The sequence below is a fragment of the Hyla sarda genome, chromosome 1 (genome assembly GCF_029499605.1).
Source record: "Hyla sarda isolate aHylSar1 chromosome 1, aHylSar1.hap1, whole genome shotgun sequence".
NCBI classification, from domain to species: domain Eukaryota; kingdom Metazoa; phylum Chordata; class Amphibia; order Anura; family Hylidae; genus Hyla; species Hyla sarda.
In genome coordinates this window covers 371,644,568-371,668,113 of record NC_079189.1, presented here as the reverse complement: position 1 = coordinate 371,668,113, position 23,546 = coordinate 371,644,568, and the positions used below count along the sequence as shown (strand labels likewise).

The following is a 23,546-nucleotide window of genomic DNA, read 5'->3' as shown; positions in this document are numbered from 1 at the left end:
GCGCACTTCTCTGTGCTATGTGGCCTAGACAGTCTAAGAATGAAATCTATGGGACCGCCTCATTCCCATACACACAGAGCGGGAATGTTGTGGCCATGAACTACTATCCCTATCCAAAATATTTGTTTGTCTTTTTAAGATATTTGGTCGCATACTGGGCCTCATTAAATAAGTCTTTTCCAAGTAGATGGGGTTTTGTACTAACTCTACACTTTATGCAGAAAACTGCAGAAAGGGGCGTGTCCATCAGGGAAAATGGGCATGTCTCCAAAAAAACCTGGATTTGAGCTCTGGAAAACCCGACAGCTAAGAGCATGTGTTATAAAATCAAAACATAGAAAAAATTGATAAATTCAAAATACATTAGTTAATACCATAGAAAAATATCTGTCAGAGAAAACTACACTCCACTCTTAGCGGTATACCCTAAAAGTGACCTGAGGCGGGTTTTCTGTCACCATGAATGAAGGCACAGGTAGTAGTACCTAACTGCGGACAGTAGTTACAGCCTTATTAGCCAGTACAGAAAAACATGGTAATGTAGTAATTAGGGCAGGAGCCGCTTAAGATTGCCTTACACTATGTGAGGGTTAGATGTCGTCCCAGGGGTCCTCATCTCAATTGGTAGACCATGTAGCTTTGTAGGGACACTGCTTGGCATTCTTAGGGCATGTAACAGTAGCAGCCCATTTTCCCCTCTCACCCAATTCTGGGGAATATTTTATAATTCATCCCACCTGGAAGTTGTGGAGGGTCACATGGAGACTTTTAACAGCTCTGTGGTTCACAAGTATCTCCTCCCCAGAGTCCTGAAGGAGACCAAATCCTCTCTTGTTGTCTTACTTAAGGACAATGGAACTTCTCTTCTCCATTAAGGCCCACCTTTAGTGAGGCTCATCTGCTCACTTTAGAGAGTGATGGTGATTCAGCCTCTGAGGGGCAGCCCTCAACCAGTTGCAAGATAGGTGCAGGGCTTTCAGCCCACTGGTAGAGAAGCATCTATGGTAGCGGTCTGAGTGGAAGGTCCTCTGTCAATGTGGAACTGAACCCACTGACAGCTTGACCAGGCATCCCCAGTTGCTCTGTACTTTTGGTGAATCACTTGAGTGTGTTGTAGTTCTGGGCATTACTGTTCATGGAACGGCACTAACTACCAGTGGAGTTGGAGGCCAGCTTTCGTCACTTTCCGGCAGTGGCATATAGAAGTGTAGCAGCTCTGGCAATCATAGCAATCACTTCAGTAGCAGCGGCACTACATGATGCAGTTTGTGTGCCATTTTGGAATGCTCTGAAGAGGCAGTCTATAGCATTGGTTTATGGCTCCTTTTTGGGAGTGTCTGCAATTTCTAGGTTTACAGTACCTTGGTTGGGGCAGAGATTTTCCTTCACGGGGTGTCTGAATTTGTTTACCCCTTTAGGGGTGGTAGATAGAGATGAGCGAACTTACAGTAAATTCGATTTGTCACGAACTTGGCAGTTGATGACTTATCCTGCGTAAATTAGTTCAGCCTTCAGGTGCTCCGGTGGGCTGGAAAAGGTGGATACATTCCTAGGAAAGAGTCTCCTAGGACTGTATCCACCTTTTCCAGCCCACCGGAGCACCTGAAAGCTGAACTAATTTATGCAGGAAACGTTATCAACTGCCGAGCCGAGAAGTTCGTGACGAATCAAATTTACTGTAAATTCGCTCATCTCTAGTGGTAGAAGACTGTGATAATACAGTTGAAATGTGGCCCTTAGTTTGTACATATAGTTGACACTGTTAACATTTATGGATGTAGATGGCGCAGAATAATATAATACAACACAGTCTTTAAGGAACAACATGGGCTCCCCCTCTTGAGATCAGTACCTGACTACTTAGCATGCACAGTTGCATAATGGTGTACATATCTGGCGGCTCCATGTGGCAAATGGCAAATAGCAAAGTTCACACAAGACATTAGGTAGGCAAACAGTCCAGTGGTGGCAGTTTGCAGAAAATAGTTCTCTGGCCCACAATAACAGTCAATTGCAATAAGCAACACTTTAGGAAAAGTCTTTTAAAAAGGTACAGACAGGTGACACCAGAAAAAGCAGTGGGATTAGAGCACTGGGTACAATCATTTTGGATTGGCACATAAACGGCACATTTCACAAGGACCTATATTTATAGGTAATTGATTTTTGGATTTAAAAAAAATCCATATAAGATTGTGCCCTGTAGTCACTGCCTCTTTCCTTCCATCTATGTATTCTATGTGAGTCTTAATATTTTAAGTTTTGCATAAAACATCTATTTTTTTCTACCTACTGGGAAAAAACACAGAAGTTTATTACATTCCACACATTTACCATTACTCATAATATTGTAATTAGTTGCAGCTAAAAATACTATAGAATCCTTCTTTTCTTGGCCTCTCTGTAATTACTCCTCCTCATAGTAACACATAATTAAAAGGGCTACAGAAAACCACAGACCACTGCACAGAAATAGACTCCCTTACCCAACTGTATCACTGGAGAAATCCTGCTTCTTCACACCATACTGTGCATCATACTGAAAAGAAGCACTGTACACAGCTACAATTACTGAGGCAAATAAACTAGGCAGCAAATCAGAATACGGTGATAATAATGGGGACTTTAACTATCCTGATATAAACTGGGAGACTGAGACCTGTGAATTTTATAAAGGAAACAGATTTCTGACTATAACTAAAGACAATTATCTATCCCAAATGGTGCAGGGCCCGACCAGAGGGGGCGCCCTACTGGATGTAATATTAACCAGCAGACATGACGGTGTAACTAATTTGCAAGTAGAAGGACACCTAGGGAATAATGATCATAATATAATAAATTGTAACTTGTCCTTCAATAAGGGAATCTCTCGAGGGGCCACAAAAACAATGAATTTTAGGATGGCAAAGTTTGATCAACTCAGAGTAGCCCTTAACAATATAAAATGGGATAATGTCCTCAAAAACAAGAATACTGACACTAAATGGGAGACTTTTCAAAATATCTGAAATTCTCACTGTAAGAGGTATATACCTTATGGGAATAAAAGGGTCAGAAATAAAAGAAAACCAATATGGATGAATAAGAAAGTTAAGGGGGCAATAAATGACAAAAATAAAGCATTTAAACTACTAAAACAGGACGGCAGTGAAGAAGCATTAAAAAGCTATAGAGAAAAATTTTAAATAGGGATGTCCCGATACCATTTTTTTAAGACCGAGTACGAGTACAGATACTTTAATTCTAGTACTCGCCGATAGCAAGTACGAGTACTTATATTTTAATGGGAATCTGACAACAGGGTGACCCGGTTTCTGGCGCTGCTTACCGTGATTGGGTTCCACAATATTTAAAAAGGGGTTTAGACAGCAGCAGCAGCCCCCCCCCCTTTAGACAGCAGCAAGGCCCCCTTTAAACATCAGCAAGGCCACCTTTAGACAGCAGCAGGGCCCCACTCCCTTTAGACAGCAGCAGGCCCCCCCCTTTAGACACCAGCAGGCACCCCCCCTTTAGACAGCAGTAGGGCCCCCCTTTAAACAGCAGCCCCCCTTTAGACAGCAGCAGGGCCCCCCCCTTTAGACAGCAGTAGGCCCCCCCCCCCGTTTAGACAGCAGCAGGGCCCCCCCGCTTAGACATTGGTAGCAGCACCCTCCTTGCAGGCAGCTCACCTCCTCTGGTCGGGTGCTACCGCTCTGCTGCCCCATCCTCCCGTCCTCCAAACCGCATAGTGTCGTCCTATGGAGGAGCATGTGACATACACGTCACTCTGCTTCCTGTGTAGCGTTATGCTGGGCGCAGGGGAGGAGGCAGAGTGACGTGTGTGTCACACGCTCCTCCATAGGACGACACGATGCATAACGGAGGAACGGGCAGCAGAGCAACACCAGGTATCGGACATGGTATCGGGGACATTAAACCCGATACCATGCAAATGGCTAGTATCGGCCACAAAAATAGAGATAGAAAGACTCATTGCCAAAGAGAGTAAAACTAACCCCAAAATATTCTTTAACTATATAAATAGAAAAAAGGTTAAAAATGAAAGTGTTGGTCCTTTAAAAAATGATGAGGAAGAAATTATAAACGGGGATCAGGAAAAAGCAAATATATTAAACAAATTCTTCTCCACTGTATTCACCGAGGAAAATGAAATGCCAGGTGACATACAGCGAGATAAGGTAAACTCCCCAGTACAGGTCACCTGTCTAACCCAGGAAGAAGTACAGTTCCGCCTACAAAAAATCAAAATAGACAAATCGCCAGGTCCAGATGGCATTCACCCCTGTGTTCTAAAGGAATTAAGTAATGTAATAGACAGACCCCTAGTTTTAATATTCAGGGACTCTATAGTGACAGGGACTGTTCCCCAGGACTGGCGCATGGCAAATGTGGTCACAATATTTAAAAAGGGGTCAAAAGGTGACCCTGGGAATTATAGGCCTGTTAGTTTAACCTCGGTTGTATGTAAATTGTTTGAGGGTTTTCTAAGGGATGCTATTTTGGAATACCTTGATAAAAATTAATGTATGACTCCATATCAGTATGGCTTTATGAGGGATCGGTCCTGTCAAACTAACCTGATCAGCTTTTATGAGGAGGTGAGCTCCAGACTGGACCATGGGCAATCGCTGGATGGAAAAGGACTTGGGAGTCTTAGTTAATAGTAAATTTAGCTGTAGTGACCAGTGTCGGGTAGCTGCTGCCAAGGCAAATAAAATCATGGGGTGCATCAATAGGGGCATAGATGCCCACGACAAGAAAATAATTCTACCACTGTACAAATCACTAGTCAGACCACACATGGAATACTGTGTACAGTAATGGGCACCAGTGTACAAGAAGGATATAGTGGAGCTGGAGAGGGTTCAAAGACAGGCAACCAGGGTAATACGGGGAATGGGAGGACTACAGTACCCAGAAAGATTATCAGAATTAGGGTTATTTAGTTTAGAAAAAAGAAGGCTTAGGGGATACCTAATAACTATGTATAAATATATCAGGGGACAGTACAGAGATCTCTCCCATGATCTATTTATACCCAGGACTGTATCTATAACAAGGGGGCATCCTCTACATCTAGAGGAAAGAAGGTTTCTACACCAGCACAGACAGGGGTTCTTTACTGTAAGAGCAGTGAGACTGTGGAATTCTCTGCCTGAAGAGGTGGTCATGGGAAACTCTTTAAAAGAATTTAAAAAGGGGTCTTGATGCATTTTTGGAGAATAATAACATCGCTGGTTATGTATACTAGATTTATAGGGACAGAACGTTGATCCAGGGATTTATTCTGATTGCCATATTTTTACCTTTAGTATGAGGGTTTTTTGCCTTCCTCGGGATCAACTCAGTAGGGACCCATTAGGGATATCGGTTGAACTTGATGGACTCTGGTCTTTTTTCAACCTTATGAACTATGTTACAACAGGATGCCTGTACAATTAGAATAGTGCAATAAAAAATGGTATACATTTACATACCAGAAAAACATAGCAGGCTGCACTTCTCTGTCCTGTCAAAAAAAGGAAAAACAGTTTTCAAATGTAAACTTATAGTAGAACCCTTTTAATGCCAGAAATGTATGTGCTATTTAGGGCCTGTCTTGTTTTATAGGGCACAAGGTGTAGTTTTTGTTTGTATCATTTTATTAGAAAATACATTTTATTAGGAAATTTTATTTAGCATATACATTTTATATAGCATTACATTTTTAGATCTAATCTCACTGTTACCCTCTAGCAATTACATTACTTTTTTGTATGCTCAAGGAAGTTACTATCTCAGTCACCAGAACTTCCTGAAAGATAACATTGCAGCAGAGAACAAACTCCTATTCCTGCCTAATGGTTATACAGCCACAGTTATAATGGAGAGAGAAGTTCAGCCTGCCTGACTGTATAGTTATGGTTTATTGTAATCATACTGCTTATTACACTTTTATGCTGTTCTTTCATTTAGGGTGTTTTATGTTACAGGTGTGAGTATAATAAAATCTTTCCAAATTAAATCCTATTAAATCTATGCTATTTTATTTCAGTCTATGCCTCATCCTCCAGTAAACACTGAAACAAGCATCTAAAAGTACAGTCATGGCCGTAAATGTTGGCACCCCTGAAATTTTTCTAGAAAATGAAGTATTTCTCACAGAAAAGGATTGCAGTAACACATGTTTTGCTATACACACGTTTATCCCATTTGTGTATAGGAACTAAACCAAAAAAGGAGGAAAAAAAGCAAATTGGACATAATGTCTCACCAAACTCCAAAAATGGGCTGGACAAAATTATTAAAAATGAATGGTAGCTCTGCATAAAACGTGATTTCCCAAGCCAATGTGCCATATATGCAAATGGAGACAAAAAATAGGTAACAGTCCTACTAGGCTAGGGATGGGAAATGAGCGAAAGAACAGAAGAAAATAAAGAGAAAGAGAGAGAGTTTCCAATCTTAAAATAACATTTCTTGAATATATTTAATGGAGTGAGGTCCTTAGCAGGGCCCTTGCTTCGGACTAATCACAAAAACATGATACAGTACATAATAGACTGTAATAGACATAATAGTACATAATAGACTTTCTTTTCTCCGTGCCCAGTCCTATACATATCTAAAGGGGTATTCTTACCTAGTGTTGTTTTTATATGTGGATTTTTCAGTACAGTCCTTACAGTCTATTATGTACTATTATGTCTATTACAGTCTATTATGTACTGTATCATATTTTTGTGATTAGTCTGAAGCAAGGGCCCTGCTAAGGACCTCACTCCATTAAATATATTCAAGAAATGTTATTTTAAGATTGGAAACTCTCTCTCTTTCTCTTTATTTTCTTCTGTTCTTTCGCTCATTTCCCTTCCCTAGCCTAGTAGGACTGTTACCTATTTTTTGTCTCCATGGACAAAATTATTGGCACTTTTTCAAAATTGTGGAAAAATAAGATTGTTTCAAGCTTGTGATGCTCCTTTAAACTCACCTGGGGCAAGTAACAGGTGTGGGTAATATAAAAATCACACCTGAAAGCAGATAAAAAGGAGAGAAGTTCACTTAGTCTTTGCATTGTGTGTCTGTGTGTGCCACACTAAGCATGGACAACAGAAAGAGGAGAAGATAACTTTCTGAGGATTTGAGAACCAAAATTTTGGAAAAATACCAACAATCTCAAGGTTACAAGTCCATCTCCAGAGATCTAGATTTGCCTTTGTCCACAGTGTGCAACATTATCAAGAAGTTTGGAACCCATGGCACTGTCAACACAGGATAATCCGGATGGTAGATAAGCAGCCTCAAACAAGTTCCGAACGTATTCAAGCTGTCCTGTAGGCTCAGGGAGCATCAGTGTCAGAGCGAACTATCTGTTGACATTTAAATGAAATAGAACTCCATTGCAGGAGACCCAGGAGGACCCCACTGCTGACAAAGATATAAAAATTCGAATTTTGACAAAATGAACTTGAGTAAGCCGAAATCCTTCAGGGAAAATATCTTGTGGACAGATGAGACCAAGATAGAGCTTTTTGGTAAAGCACATCATTCTACTGTTTATCAAAACCGGAAAGAGGCCTACAAAGAAAAGAACACAATGCCTACAGTGAAATATGATAGAGGTTCAATGATGTTTTGGGGTTGTTATGCTGCCTCTGGCACTGGGTGCCTTGAATGTGTGCAAGGCATCATGAAATCTAAGGATTACCAGCGGATTTTGGGTCGGATTGTACAGCCCAGTGTCAGAAAGCTGGGTTTGCGTCCGAGATCTTGGGTCTTCCAGCAGGACAATGACCCTAAACATATGTCAAAAAGCACCCAGATGGATGGATGGCAAAAAAGCGCGGAATAGTTCTGAAGTGGCCAGCAATTTGTCCAGATTTAAATCATATTGAACACCTGTGAAGAGATCTTAAAATTGCTTTTGGGAAAAGGCACCCTTCCAATAAGAGAAACCTGGAGCAGTTTGCAAAGGAAGAGTGGTCCAACATTCCGGCTGAGAGGTGTAAGAAGCTTATTGATGGTTATAGGAAGTGACTGATTTCAGTTATTTTTTCCAAAGGGTGTGCAACCAAATATTAAGTTAAGGGTGCCAATAATTTTGTCCAGCCCATTTATGGAGTTTGGTGACATTATGTCCAATTAGCTTTCCCCCCCCCCCCCCCCTTTTTTTGTTTAGTTCCAATACACACAAAGGGAATAAACATGTGTATAACAAAACATGTGTTACTGCAATCCTTTTCTGTGAGAAACACTTTATTTTCTAGAAAAATTCCAGGGGTGCCAACATTTACGGCCATGACTGTATAAGCATACTTTGAAGTGTGGTGTAAGCATCTTGTGGAAGGTGCCATTGTGTATCTCACTGTTCATTATATAAATCACTTTATTCCATTATCTATATGGTGTTGTGGTGAATGGGGAAGAATACATCTTATCAGATTTGTTACAGACTGTTGAATCAGTAGATGTTCTAACTTTGACACCTTGAAGGTTTTGAAATTCTGCCAAACAGTAAAACAGTGTTGTGTCAAAATTCTTAAGAGGCTTGTGTCTCTTGACAAATTTGGCATATTATAAATCCGAGCGCTTTTTCTCAAGACCAGTGTAAGAAATGCCAGTCTTCACCAATTCCCCTCTATAGGGTAGCACTTAATAAAAAAAAATACACTTCCTAGTACAGCCAAAAAAGTCCTAATAGCAGTATTAAATGGTCACTTTAACAAAACTTTGTATATATCAAAGAGCATGGCATTTTATTAAAATTATTATTGTACTTCATGGGAAAAAAAATCTATTTCTGTGTTAAAAGCAATGATATACCTACAACCACTAGGGATCCTCATTCTGATCACATCTCTGTCTTGTCTTACCCACAATGCCCTGTTTGTCTTGGCCAACGGCCACACCAAGACAATGTTCTGGTAGAGCAAGCAGAAAAACAGGCCTCATAAAGGGCTGCACTGAGGAGTGTGGGTGGAAGTTCCCGCATGGTATGAGTGCGCAAACATCCTACTTGCCTTAGGGAATGCCCCCTTTTCACCAGTGAATGGCCAGTAAGGGAGCAGAGCAATGGAGGGCATTCCAAAGTAGTAAAAATTCTGAAAATGCTCCTAATGCAGGGTAAGCTAGGACAGTTACACTTAAAGGAAGGGGAACTATCAAAATGGAATTATGGAGAATCATAAGACTATTAGACAAAACACAAAAATAGCAAGTACCTCCATCAATAAGATGAAGATAAATGTGCAGATATACTCTGCTATAACAAATGCAAAATATACAAAAGAATAGATTGAAGTAGCATTCAGCAAACGCTAAGGCACATGAGCACTGTATAGTATCTCCCTTAAGTGGGTCCATCCCTCACATTTTAATAAATCTATTATTTATTATATCTTTTCATATGACAAAATGCCTAAATTGGGCCCAACATGTCAATACTTTGTGTGGTCACTGCCTTAAGCTGCTTGGACCTGGAGGTTGCCATTGGAGTCCTCTTCCACTCCTCCATGATGACATCACAGAGCTGGTAAATGTTAAAGACTTTGCACTCCCCCACTTTCCATTTGAGGATGCCCCACATATGCTTTAAAGGGTTTAAGTCTGGATACATGCTTGGCCAGTCCATCACCTTTACCCCCAGCTTCTTTAGCATTGCAGTCGTCTCGGGAGGGTGTTTGGGGTTGTCATCATATTGGAATACTGCCCTGCAGCCATGTCTCCGAAGGGAGGGGATCATACTTTGCTTCAGTAGGTCACAGTACATGTTGGCATTCATGGTTCCCTCATGAACTGTAGCTCCCCAGTGCCAGCACCACTCAGGCAACCTCAGACCATGACCATTTGCCATGAGGTGCCATGTTGAACTTTCAGTAACCAGTATAAGAGTGTGAGAGCTATAACACCAAATTTAAGACACCTGCTTTTAATTCACACCAGAGACCTTGTCACACCAAGGAGTCACACGACATCAAGGAAAGAGAATGGCTTATTGGGTGTACTCCCTTTTGTTGTCAAGGTGAAGACATTAAAGGGGTACTCCGGCGGAAAACCTTTTTTTTTTTTTTAAATGAACTGGTGTCAGAAAGCTAAACACATATGTAAATTACTTCTATTAAAAAATCTTTATCCTTCCCGTAGAGGAAATTATTTTCTTTTTTAATTCCTTTTTTGTCTTGTCCACAGTGCTCTCTGCTGACACCTCTGTCCCTGTCAGGAACTGTCGAGAGCAGCATAGGTTTGCTATGAGGATTTTCTCCTGCTCTGGAAAGTTTCTGATATGGCATCAGGTGTCAGCAGAGAGCACGGTGGATGAGACAAAAAAGAAATTCAAAAAGAAAATAATTTCCTCTGTAGCACAAAGCTGCTAAAAAGTACTTGAAGGATAAAGATTTGTTAATAGAAGTCATTTACAAATCTGATTAACTTTCTGGCCCCAGTCGATTTAAAAAAAAAAAATTCCACTGGAGTACCCCTTTAATGGCTGGGTGTTGAGTTATTTTGCGGGGATACAACATTAAACACTGTTATACAGGCTGTGCACTCATTACTTTACATTGTAGCAGAAGGTAATTTCTTCAGTGTCAGATGAAAAGTTAAAATAAAATATTGATAAAAAGGTGAAGAGTGGAGTTACTTATTTGAGATACTGTAGATATTAAATATTTTTAAATTGCATTACTGCAATATCAACTATAAATGTAAATGTTAGGCTCTTAGCGCACTTTTTGATTAAAATGTGTCCTCATTTTGGATGGGACCCTAACATGTTATTCACTTACCTCTCCTAGCCTTTAGGCCTACATACTCGATGCATGAAGGATCCAACTAAATAAAACCAGCACTACGTGACAAGCACACTCGAAGGAAGTAGAACTTGCAAATAAGTTGTACAGCTGAGGAATTTATGGGAATCCACACTCCTGAGGAAGTCACTCTGTGACGGAACGCGTGGAGGTTTTTCAGACCGGGCATATGGGTGACATTTGCTCCCACTTCATGCAGGCTTTGCCTCCTATCTGACCTCACATATTTATTTCTTGCTGGCATCTTTAGTTCATTTAATATATTTTTTATAAATATTGGTTGCTTGGCACTTTATTACCAGATGAACCGCATGTCATTGTCTGATATCTATTGTGATACCTCTATATATAGGTTCAATTTGCACATGACACTTTACGGTTAGTTTGTGTGATTTAGGTCAGACGGGGGCATTTTGTACTGCAATTATTCTTATTTTGGTAGGTGAGCCACATTAGTTTCAGCCCTGGTCCGGATGAGACATATACTATGTCTCATTTGTGTGGTGTGGCCCGTTATAGGCCTTTTTAAGTGGTTTTAATTTATTTTTCTGTGTCTGTCATTATTGTTGTTTTTTCTGCTATGTCAATCATGTGCTCCTAATAAAGATTGTTATATTTTTGCATTAATTGAATACCCTCGGTGTGCTTCCATTTGTACATTATTTCTGGGTTTGTTGTAGTGTTGGCTTTATTTAATGTTGGTTAAGCACCCAGGTTTAATTATATCTTTCTAGCTGAGCCCCCCACCTTTCCTTCTTGAATTTTGCGGGGATACAACATTAAACACTGTTATACAGGCTGTGCACTCATTACTTTACATTGTAGCAGAAGGTAATTTCTTCAGTGTCAGATGAAAAGTTAAAATAAAATATTGATAAAAAGGTGAAGAGTGGACTTACTTATTTGAGATACTGTAGATATTAAATATTTTTAAATTGCATTACTGCAATATCAACTATATATGTAAATGTTAGGCTCTTAGCGCACTTTTTGATTAAAATGTGTCCTCATTTTGGATGTGACCCTAACATGTTATTCACTTACCTCTCCTAGTCTTTAGGCCTACATACTCGATGCATGAAGGATCCAACTAAATAAAACCACCACTACATGACAAGCACACTCGAAGGAAGTAGAACTTGCAAATAAGTTGTACAGCTGAGGAATTTATGGGAATCATAACACAATGCTACAATCAGGAAATATGAATCCTCATAAATATTTTACTGTATAACTGTAAACAACCTTCAGATTGATGTTAACATATTAAGGACGCAGCCCATTTGGGCCTTAAGGACGCATAACATTTTATTTTTACATTTTAATTTTTTCCTCCTCGCCTTCAAAAAATCATAACTCTTTTATATTTTCATCCACAGACTAGTATGAGGGCTTGTTTTTTGCGCGACCAGTTGTCCGTTATAATGCCATCACTCACTTTACCATAAAATTTATGGCGCAACCAAAAAAAACACTATTTTTGTGGGGAAATTAAAAAGAAAACCTCAATTTTGCTAATTTTGGAAGGTTTCGTTTTCACGCCGTACAATTTATGGTAAAAGTGACATGTGTTCTTTATTCGTTGGGTCAATAATATTAAAATGATACCCGTGATAACGTACTTTTCTATTACTGTTGCGCTTAAAAAAAAAACCTTTTTAACCAAATTAGAACGTTTAAGATCCCCCTATTTTGAAGGCCTATAACTTTTTCATTTTTCCGTATAAGCAGCGGTATGAGGGCTAATTTTTGTGCCGTGATCTGTACTTTTTATTGATACCATATTTACTTATATAAAACTTTTAATACATTTTTTATACATTTTTTTGGGAAAAAAATGTTATAAAAAAAAGCAGCTATTTTGGACTTTTTTTTTAACGTTCACGCTGTTCACCGTATGGTATCATTAACATTTTATTTTAATAGTTCAGATATTTACACACGCGGCGATACCAAATATGTATTTAAAATATTTTTTTAACACTTTTTGGGGGTGAAATCGTGAAAATGGGGCAATTTAAGTTTTTGTTGGGGGAGGGGGGTTTTCAAATTTTTTTACTTTATTTTTTTACTTTTATTTTTACACTTTAATAGTCCCCATAGGGGACTATTTAAAGCAATCATTCGATTGCTAATCCTGTTCAGTGCTATGTATAGGACATAGCACTGATCAGGGTTATTGGTCATCTTCTGCTCTGGTCTGCAGGAAGGCAGATCAGAGCAGAAGACTCCCGGAAGACAGCGGAGGCAGGTGAGGGGACCTCCGGCTGCCGTGCTGGATGATCGGATCGCCGCGGCAGTGCTGCGGTTAATCCGATCATCCAATTAAGTGATCGCGAGGCTGCAGATGCCGTGATCGGTATTGATCATGGCATCGGAGGGATCGCGGATGTCCGCCATTACTGGCGGGTCCCTGGCTGCGATCAGCAGCCGGGACCTGCCGCGCATGATCAGGGCATCGCTCCGATGCCCGCGGTTATGCTTAGGACGTAAATGTACGTCCTGGTGTGTTAAGTACCTCATCACCAGGACGTACATTTACGTCTTTCGTCGTTAAGGGGTTAAGGACACAATTCCATTTTTTTAATTTTTATTTTTTCAACTTCAGACCCATATGAGTGCTTGTTTTTTGCGCAATTAATTGTACTAACCATAAAATGTATGCCACAACCAAAATATTATTTGTGTGGGGAAATTGAGAAAAAAAACAGCAAATTGTCAAATTTTGGAGGGTTTTGTTTTTACGCTGTACACTTTACGGTAAAACTGACATTTTTTTATTTATTCTGTGGGTCAATACGATTAAAACCCATGTTTACATGTTTTTCTATTACTGTAATGCTTCTAAAGAAAAATATAACTTTAACAAAATTAGTTTGTTAGTGTGTTTTTTCATTTTTGCACTTTTGTTTTTTCCTCCTCACCTTCTAAAAATCTTAACATTTTCAGTTTTCCACCCACAGACCCATATGAGGGCTTGTTTTTTGTAATGATATCAATCATTTCATCACAAAATCTGTGGCGAAACCAAGAAAAATTACTTGTGGGGAAAGAAAAAAAAAAAAATATGCCATTATGTAACTTTTGGGGGCTTCTGCTTTTAGGAAAAAATGACACCTTCTATTTATTCTGTAGGTCAATGCGGTTACAACTATACCCAAATTATATAGTTTTTATTTTGTTTTTCTTCTTTCAAAAAATTAAAACTTTTTGTAGGAAAATTTGAATGTTAAAAATTTTTCTCTTCTGACGCCTATAATTTTTTTTCCGTTTCAAAATACGCAATTCTGGACTTTCGTATTTTTGCATGTATACTCCATTGTCCATGCGGTTTCAATAACATTATAATTTTATAGTTTCGAACACTTACGCATGCGGTGATAGCACATGTTTATTTTTGTTTACATATTTTTTTTAATGAGAAAAAGGGGGAAATCAAACTTTGAGGTAGGGGTTAAATCACATTTATTAAGATTTTAATCTTTCACATTTTTTTCAATTTTTTTAGTTCCCATAGGGGACTACAAAACATGCAATCATTAGATTGCATATATTGAACAATGCTATGTCACAGCATAGCATTGATCAGTTTTATCGGTGCTCCATTGCTTTAGCCTGCCATGGCTGACTGAAGCACAGGAGCACCGACTGGATGGCAATGAGATAGTTAAGGGCCTTCCCAACATCCTCTCAACTGATCGGGACATCGCGATTTCCCTTTGATCGTTCCATCTAAGGGTTAATGCTGGGCATCACTACGATGGGTGATGTCCGGCATTAGACAGGGGTCCCAGAGGCTGATAGCTGCTGGGGAGCGGGCATACATGTATGCCCTGCATCCTTAAGGGGTTTAAAGTTCCCTAATCTGACCCCCTATAACTGTCATATTGTTCAGTATACGGGTCTGTATAAAGGTACATTTTTTTCTTTAGTTTTCATCAGTGCTATGTATACGTATGTGTGAAGTTGTGATCACTTTTTATTTAATTTTTTTCTACGATGGGATATGACTAAAAGCAGCAATTTTGGACTTTTTTTTTTTTTTACGTTTTTGCTGTTCCTCGTACAAGACGATTAACATTTTATTTTAATAGTTTGTATGCACATGCTGATACCAAATGTGTTTATTTTTTTTATTTTTTACATTTTGTTTGGTAAAATGGGAAAAAAGGGGAATTTAATTTTTTTTATTGGTGGAAGGGCTTATTAAAACTTTTCTTTTCTTTACACTTTTTCGGACCCCATAGGGGACTATTTATTGAAATCTTTTGATTGCAGATACTGAACAGTGCAGTGCTATGCATAGGCATAGCACTGATCAGTATTATTTGCAATCTACTTCTCTGGTCTGCTAAAAGAAGAGCGCAGCAGACGGCCTGAGTAGGTGAGTGGAGTGGTCATTGTACCACGGGTGGTCCAATGTGTGTGTGTGTACCCCTTTGCAATACCAATACTTCAGATGCTGTGATTAGTACGTCACTATTAGCTAAGTACCAGGGTCCAGCGACATACATGTACGTCACGTGTCCTCTATGGCTTAAACCACATCAGGCTCTGCCTGTAAGAAGCCTACATTAATGCAGTTAGCAAAGTCTAAGAGTAGCCTTACAGGTAATATGGTTTCTACAAATCCTCCATGACAGCACCCCATGTGTCATACCATAGGTCCTAGAAGGAACAATAAAAAAAAAAAAAACACCACGAGAGGTTAAAAGCCCTTCCTAATCTGACCATCACCAGTGTATTATAACTCAACAGTAGCAGAGCATTAAAGTAATCCTGCACTCACCGCAATGGTAAGGGTCATCCGGCTCCTTCCCAGGAACTCCAAAATATGGACAGGCAAGGCTGGCGTGGGGTGCTCAGAGGCCTCTGAGCACCCCACGCCAGCCTTGCCTGTCCGTATGTTGGAGGTCCTGAGAAGGAGCCGGATGACCCTTACCTTTGCGGTCAGTGCAGAATTAATTTCATGCTCTGCTATTGTTGATTCTTGATACGCTGTTTACCACTATTCCTAGCACCACCGTTGGTCAATTGATTCTGAATACCCAGTGTCCATATATAGTTGTTATATTATACAGGCTGCGGTGCTGCGCTACATTCTACTTTATGTGCTAAGTGTATTATAACTGATCACAACTGGTCGTGCTTATAGGGAGGGTCACATTCCGATGTTGTCATGAAAGATTTGTAGTAACGATATTAGTGGTAAGTCTAATCCTATATTCTCCTATCTTCATGACAGCACCCTAGGAGACATACCATATGATGATGATAGGGTGGGACCACAGCCTGTCCTTCCGAAGGAAAGATCTTGTTTTGTCTACAGGTCTAGTCAGTAGTGCCTAGAAAAAATGTAAAGACTGTCCCAAGCTGTTAAATTGCAGATTTGCTCTACGAAAGAATACACATTCTCTGCCTATGTTTATATGGGTCTCAAAGATTGTGCTCTTAGACCTTATGGTATAGGTTTTTATTGAATCTCATTAATGAACTGCCCTATCCATCTCAACAATGTATTCTTTGCCACCTTTCTGCCTTTGTTTAGACCCTGAATACATAGATGATGGTCCTTCCTAGGATTAGATATTTTTATGTATTCCAAAGCCCTTCCAAGGTTTAGATACTTTTTTGTATTCCAAGAATTGTTACTACGTCGCGAGTATGAAAGGTTTCTTCTGGAGTTATTTTGTATTATTGCAGAATGATGGTAACACAATACTCTGAGGCATGTGGGGTCTATTTTGATAACTATTTTATGTCATTTAGGATTCTTAAATAAAGTTGTTTTATAGACATGGCCTATATCTCACTAACCCACCTTGATGTAGTGATGGCTACAAGAAAAATAGTTTTCTCTGTTAAACATAGAAGACTTCAAGACAGCCCATAATTGCTGAAAGGGCTGAAATGTGTTCATTGAGCATGCTGAATTTTAAACTTTTTTTTTTTTAGGCCTGCTTGTAAAGACTTCTGTAGAGGAAAAGTTGACCAGTTGCCCAATAGCAACCAGATTGCTTCTTTTATTTTTCAGAGGCCTTTTTAAAAATGAAAGAAGCGATCTGAATGGTTGGGCAACTGATTTGGCAATGGGCAACTGGTCGACTGTTCCTCTGCACAAGTCATGATGACTCTCCCTCCTAATCCATAATTGCTGCCTGTTTTTTCTTGAGCTTTTTAAGGCAACAGGCCTGACAAAGGGGTGGATGGTTGAATGGGAAGGGGCTTTTTAACCTCTCATGTGTTTTTTCTATTCCTTTTAGGACTAATAGTATAACTGCTAGGGTGTTGTCATGGAACATTCGTAGAAACCATGTTACCGGTAAGTCTAATCCAATATTTTACTTACAGCATTAATGTAGGTTTCCTATAGGCTAAGACTGACATAGTATAAAAGGAATGTGAAGGTTGTTTACCTTCATACAGTTAAATATTTATGAGGATACATATTTCCTGCTGTCACATAGTCTTATGATTTCCCATAAATTCCTCAGCTGTACAATTTCTTTGAAAGCTCACTTAGGCTGCATTCACATCTCCTTTTTGCAAACAGTTCCCGTATCTGGTTTCAGTGTAAAAACCGTATGGAACGGTATTGCAAACCATATGTATAGACATGTCATTGAAAGCCGTATGCCAACCGTAGCATCCAGTTGTGTACGTTTTGCACCATTTACAGTTTTATCAGGTTTTTTTTTCCCGTACACAAAACCGTAGTCTACTATGGTTTTATGTCCGGGTAAAAAACGGATACAACCCGTATACATTTTTTTCAAAATGGTGGTGAATGGGAATCGTACAGAATCGTATCTGCGTACAGTTCCATCCGGTTTGCACCATAGGTTTTGCAGTTTGCACATGCGCAGTGCACGCCGAAAGTTCTTCCCACAAATAGAACAAGAAGAACTTTACTTAATTAAGGACAAACAAAACCGAATCCGTTTTTTTCTTCAAAAAAAAATTTAAACTGTATGCAACCGGACATCCGTTTTCAAACCGTACACAGTTTAAAACCGTACAGAGGTCTATACGGTTGTACACAGTTGTATACAGTTCGATCCGGTTTTGAGACATACATTGTTTTTACATAAAACCTGATACGTATTGCAAAAAAGAGATGTGAATGCAGCCTTAGTAGTGGTTTTAATCAGGTCGCTGGATCCTGAATAAGATTTTTGGACCACGCTTAAGAGTATTCCTATGTTCAAGATGACATTCTAAGTTGATGTTCATGAAAAGTTAAACACTTATACAGATACATGTAATTTTACTATTTCCCCTATGGTTTCCCCTCCCATTCCTCTCTCACTTGTATAGATGTGGTAGTCTTGATTACCAACCACCATTTACATAGCAGGAAAAGGGGGAGGGGTGGGGGGTCTGGTGGTATTATAACTTATCCTAAGGTCATGGGTGGCATTAAAACTATTCACAGCAATGGAACAGAACTGCAATACCACACACAACCTGAGGACAGATATGGTGATACTCCTGGGAAAAAAAAAATCAGCTGTCATTTTCTAATCCTGAATAACCTCTTTAAGCTTTATGGTACGTTACTACATTTGAAATTCAGTAAAACAGTTAAATCTAGCCTGAACAAATGTAATATTTGAATAAACTTATATAATTTATTATATAGTTCTTATTTATTTAGCTTTTATTCCCAGAGTAGGTTGTTCTTTCTCCTCCAAGCAGTCTTAGAGAATGGGTTCCAGCTCTCCTCTATAACATTTGCCAATAAATAAACCTCCCAAATTTAACAAGCATTTGGAATTAGAATAGTTTTCTTCTCCAAGCTTTGAGTGTTTTGTTTGCATTCAATTGCTCTCTCAGTCTAATGTAAGTATCTGGTTTCCACAATGATCCCACTGCTATGCACCGCATTGCATGGATCACTTGTTCTAAAGCTTTGCTTGCTTGTCAAAGATACCTTCTAACATTTTACCGAGGCTGAATAGTTAGACGTAATAGAGAATCAATCTAAAAAATATTTTAAAAAGCTGATCACATGATGTAGACATTGCGATATCACTAAGTAGCAACTTCATGTTAAAAGTATATATTCCTGTTATAGAAGCTGCTTTGTCAAGGTCTAATAAGAGTGTCTCTTCCCTACAGCCAGGGGGTAAGAACCTACAAGCCCTGGTGCAAAAGTTCTGTCTGACAGCAGCCTTCTATCTGGTCCCCCCACTTAACACCAGTTAGATTATGTTCGGCATAAAAGTATTTATTCAGCCACCAATTGTGCAAGTTCTTCCACTTAAAAAGATGAGAGGCCTGTAATTTTCATCATAGCTATACTTCAACTATGAGAGACATAATGAGAAAAAAAAAATCCATAAAATCACATTGTCTGATTTTGAAAGAATTTTTTTGCAAAATAAATGGTGGAAAATAAGTATTTGGTCAATAACAAAAGTTCATCTCAATACTTTGTTATATACCCTTTGTTAGCGGTCAAGTGTTTTCTGTAAGTCTTCACAAGGTTTTCACACACCGTTGCTGGTATTTCGGCCCATTCCTCCATGCAGATCTCCTCTAGAGCAGTGATGTTTTGGGGCTGTCGTTGGGCAACACAGACTTTCAACTCCCTCCAAAGGTTTTCTATAGGTTTGAAATCTGGACACTGGCTAGGCCACTCCAGGACCTATGCTTCTTATGAAGCCACTCCTTTGTTGCCTGGGCGGTGTGTTTGGGATCATTGTCATGCTGAAAGACCCAGCCACATTTCATCTTCAATTCCCTTGCTGATGAAAGGAGGTTTACAATCAAAATCTCATGAAACATGGCCCCCTTCTTTTTTTTCTTTACATGGATCAGTCATCCTGGTCCCTTTGCTGAAAAACAGCCCCAAAGCATGATGTTTCCACCCCCATGCTTCACAGTAGGTATGGTGTTCTTTGGATACAACTCATCAGTCTTTCGCCTCCAAACACGACAAGTTGAGTTTTTACCAAAAAGTTCTGCTTTGGGTTCATCTGACCATATTACATTCTCCCAGTCTTCCTTGCTCTCTAGAAAACTTCAGATGGGCCTAGACATGTACTGGCTTAACCCCTTAAGGACCGGAGGTTTTTCCGTTTTTGCATTTTCGTTTTTTGCTCCTTGCCTTTAAAAAATCATAACTCTTTCAAATTTACACCTAAAAATCCATATGATGGCTTATTTTTTGCGCCACCAATTCTACTTTGTAATGACGTCAGTCATTTTGCCCAAAAATCTATGGTGAAGCAGGAAAAAAAATCATTGTGCGACAAAATTGAAAAAAAAACGCTGTTTTGTAACTTTTGGGGGCTTCCGTTTCTACGTAGTACATTTTTCGGTAAAAATGACACCTGATATGTATTCTGTAGGTCCATACGATTAAAATGATACCCTACTTATATAGGTTTGATTTTGTCGGACTTCTGGAAAAAATCATAACTACATGCAGGAAAATTAATACGTTTAAAATTGTCATCTTCTGACCCCTATAACTTTTTTATTTTTCCGTGTATGGGGCGGTATGAGCGCTCATTTTTTGCGCCGTGATCTGAAGTTTTTAACGGTACCATTTTTGCATTGATAGGACTTATTGATCACTTTTTATTCATTTTTAAATGATATAAAAAGTGACCAAAAATGCACTATTTTGGACTTTGGAATTTTTTTGCGCGCACGCCATTGACCGAGCGGTTTAATTAATGATATATTTTTAAAATTCGGACATTTCCGCACGCGGTGATACCACATATGTTTATTTTTATTTACACTGTGTTTTTTTTTTATTGGAAAAGGGGGGTGATTCAAACTTTTAATAGGGGAGGAGTTAAATGATCTTTATTCACTTTTTTTTTTCACTTTTTTTTTGCAGTGTTATAGGTCCCATAGGAACCTATAACACTGCACACACTGATCTTCTATGTTGATCACTGGTTTCTCATAAGAAACCAGTGATCAACAATTCTGCCGGATGACTGCTCATACCTGGATCTCAGGCACTGAGCAGTCATTCGGCGATCGGACAGCGAGGAGGCAGGAAGGGGCCCTCCCGCTGTCCTGTCAGCTGTTCGGGATGCCGCGATTAGCCGCGGCTATCCCGAACAGCCCGACTGAGCTAGCCGGGAACTTTCACTTTCACTTTTAGCCGCGCGGCTCAGCTTTGAGCGCGCGGCTAAAGGGTTAATAGCGCGCGGCGCCGCGATCGGCGCTGTGCGCTATTAGAGGCAGGTCCCGGCTTCACTATGATGCCGGGCCCGCCATGATATGATGCGGGGTTACTGTGTAACCCCGCGTTATATCAGGAGAGCAGGACCAAGGACGTACCGGTACGTCCTTGGTCCTTAAGGGGTTAAGCAGGGGGACACGTCTGGCACTGCATGATTTTAGTTGCTGGCCCAGTGTGTTACTGATGGTAGCCTTTGTTACTTTGGTCTCTCTGCAGGTCATTCACTAGGTCCCCCTGTGTGGTTCTGGGATTTTTGCTCACCATTCTTGTGATAATTTTGACACCACGGTGTGAGATCTTGAGTGGAGCTCCAGATCGAGGGAGATTATGAGTGGTCTTCTATGTATTCCATTTTCTAATAACTGCTCCAACTGTTGATTTCTTCACACCAAGCTGCTTGCCTATTGTATATTCAGTCGTCCCAGCCTGCTGCAGGTCTACAATTTTGTTTCTGGTGTCCTTTGACAGCTCTTTGGTCTTGGCCATAGTGGAGTTTGGAGTGTGACTGTTTGAAGTTGTGGACAGGTGTCTTTTATACTGATAAGTTCAGGTGCCATTAATACAGGTAACAAGTGGATGACAGAGAAGAAGAAGTTTCAAGCCTGTGAGAGCCATAAATCTTGCTTGTTTGTAGGTGACCAAATACTTATTTTACCTAGGAATTTTCCAATGAATTCATTAGAAATCCTACCATGTGATTTCCTGTATTCTTTGCCCCCATTCTGTCTCTCATAGCTGAAGTGTACCTATGATGAAAATTACAGGCCTCTCATCTTTTTAAGTGGGAGAACCTGCACAATGGGTGGCTGACTAAATACTTTTTTGCCCCACTGTATAAATCACCATACTGGGGGAATTAATAAAAAAAAATTGTGGTGCATGTAAGCCATGTCCTTTTGTCTAGGTCAAACTTTCTTGTCAAATGCAGCGCAAATATAAATTGTGTGTGTCTAATTTATTTATAAATCTGTTTAACAACATGTCTAACAAAAACAAAACTGTGCAAGCATGAGATCACGGCAGGGACTCAGCTGTAACACACAGATGAGACCCTGCCGCACTGCCAAGACCGAAGTAAACTTCGGTCCCGGCCGTTTAACCCTTACAGCTGTGTTTCGACAGAGGGAGGGAGCTCCCTCTGTCATCCCTGCAGCACCCCGCAGCGCAATTGCAGGGTGCTGTGTGTGATCCCGAGTGGGCGGGGGCTTGCCGCACTGCCGGGACCAAAGTATACTTCGGTCCCGGCAGTTTAACCCTTACAGCCATGGTCGGAAGAGACAGCGAGCTGTAAGGATTTTTGACAGAGGAAGGGGGCTCCCTCTGTCTCTCTCCTGTAGCACCCCGCAACAATCGCAGGGTGCTACATGTTACCTGGGCAGCCGGTGGTCTTTACAAGGACCCCCAGGTCTGCCCCGGTTATTGCCTGTCAGGACGTGCCAGATGCATGTGCTGATATGCTGCCTGCTAAGTATTCCAAAGCATAAAAAAGTGTAAAAAAAATTAAAGTGTAAAAACAATGGGTTAAAAAAAAGTGTCAAAAAGAATAAAAAAAAGTCTATAAAAAAAAAATGTATTAATATAATGAAAAATAAAAATTCATAATGTGTAGGATCACCCAGCGCACATCCACAGCATATTACATGCCTACCAGCAGTCACAATAATGAGCTTCCTGCTGCGTCTGGGTAGCTTTGTGTGTCCACTCATAGCGACGGATTTCCCGCCGCCAGTCATGAGCGGACACACTGAGCTACAGCAGTGATCTCACCCTTGTGGCATCTGTGATGTGAAACATGCTGCGGATGCGCTCTGTGTGACCCTACACTGTGTCCTGTTCATACTGCATTTCAGGAGTATGTTAGAGGTATCCATCAGCATCACGTCAAATAAAGTGATGCTGACTTATACTGTACAAGCTCCATGCGTTTCTGAATGGGACTGCTACAGTATACATTGGCATGCTTTTTTGAAATGACAACAGACACCTATACTGCAGAAATGCAGTATGAATGGGGACTATCACCCCCCCCCCAACAAAATAAACCAGTTTTTTTCAATATTTTTTTTTTTAAACACCCCCTGATGCATATATTGGCCAGAGTGAGTGCTTTTTCCCACAACATGACAAATATATCCATCAGGAACTTTAACTGTCACAGACAGCCGCACGTAACTGCTAGACGACCAAGGACCGATCAGAGCGGTCCCTGGTCCAGCCAATACACTTGTTGGGGTGCAGTATTGTTCTGACAGCTCCGATCCTTTGCAGGCATGGGGTGGGGTCTATAATTCATATAATGATGCACTGAAAGCCAAAGGGGGCTCCTCTCCTTCTTGGTCCTACCAGTCGGTCAGGCAACCAGATATGGCCCAAGTGGGGGTACTGCCCAGCCTGGGATGAACAGCGTGATTAAATCTAGGGCGCATTTCCTCCATTTCAAAAGCGACGCACCAAAATGATGTCCCACAAAAAGAATTTGTGGAAAAAATAAGCTAATTGCTATCTTTTTTCCAGACTTTGAAATAATTCTAGCCACACAATAAGGG

The 23,546-nt window shown here is 40.1% G+C and overlaps 1 protein-coding gene across 2 annotated transcripts in view; it reads right to left on the bottom strand.

Moving 5' to 3' along the window:
• GCNT1 (glucosaminyl (N-acetyl) transferase 1) overlaps nucleotides 1–23,546 on the bottom strand; it is a 98,882-nt gene that overhangs the window by 18,828 nt on the left and 56,508 nt on the right. The window contains exon 1 of one of the 2 annotated variants that reach the window (XR_008844782.1): nucleotides 1,853–1,954. The exons of the other annotated variant lie outside the window; for it this stretch is intronic. The gene's annotated coding sequence lies outside the window, so the exon portion shown is untranslated. Of the gene's footprint in view, nucleotides 1–1,852; nucleotides 1,955–23,546 lie in introns of those variants that run through there. 2 annotated transcript variants of the gene reach the window in all.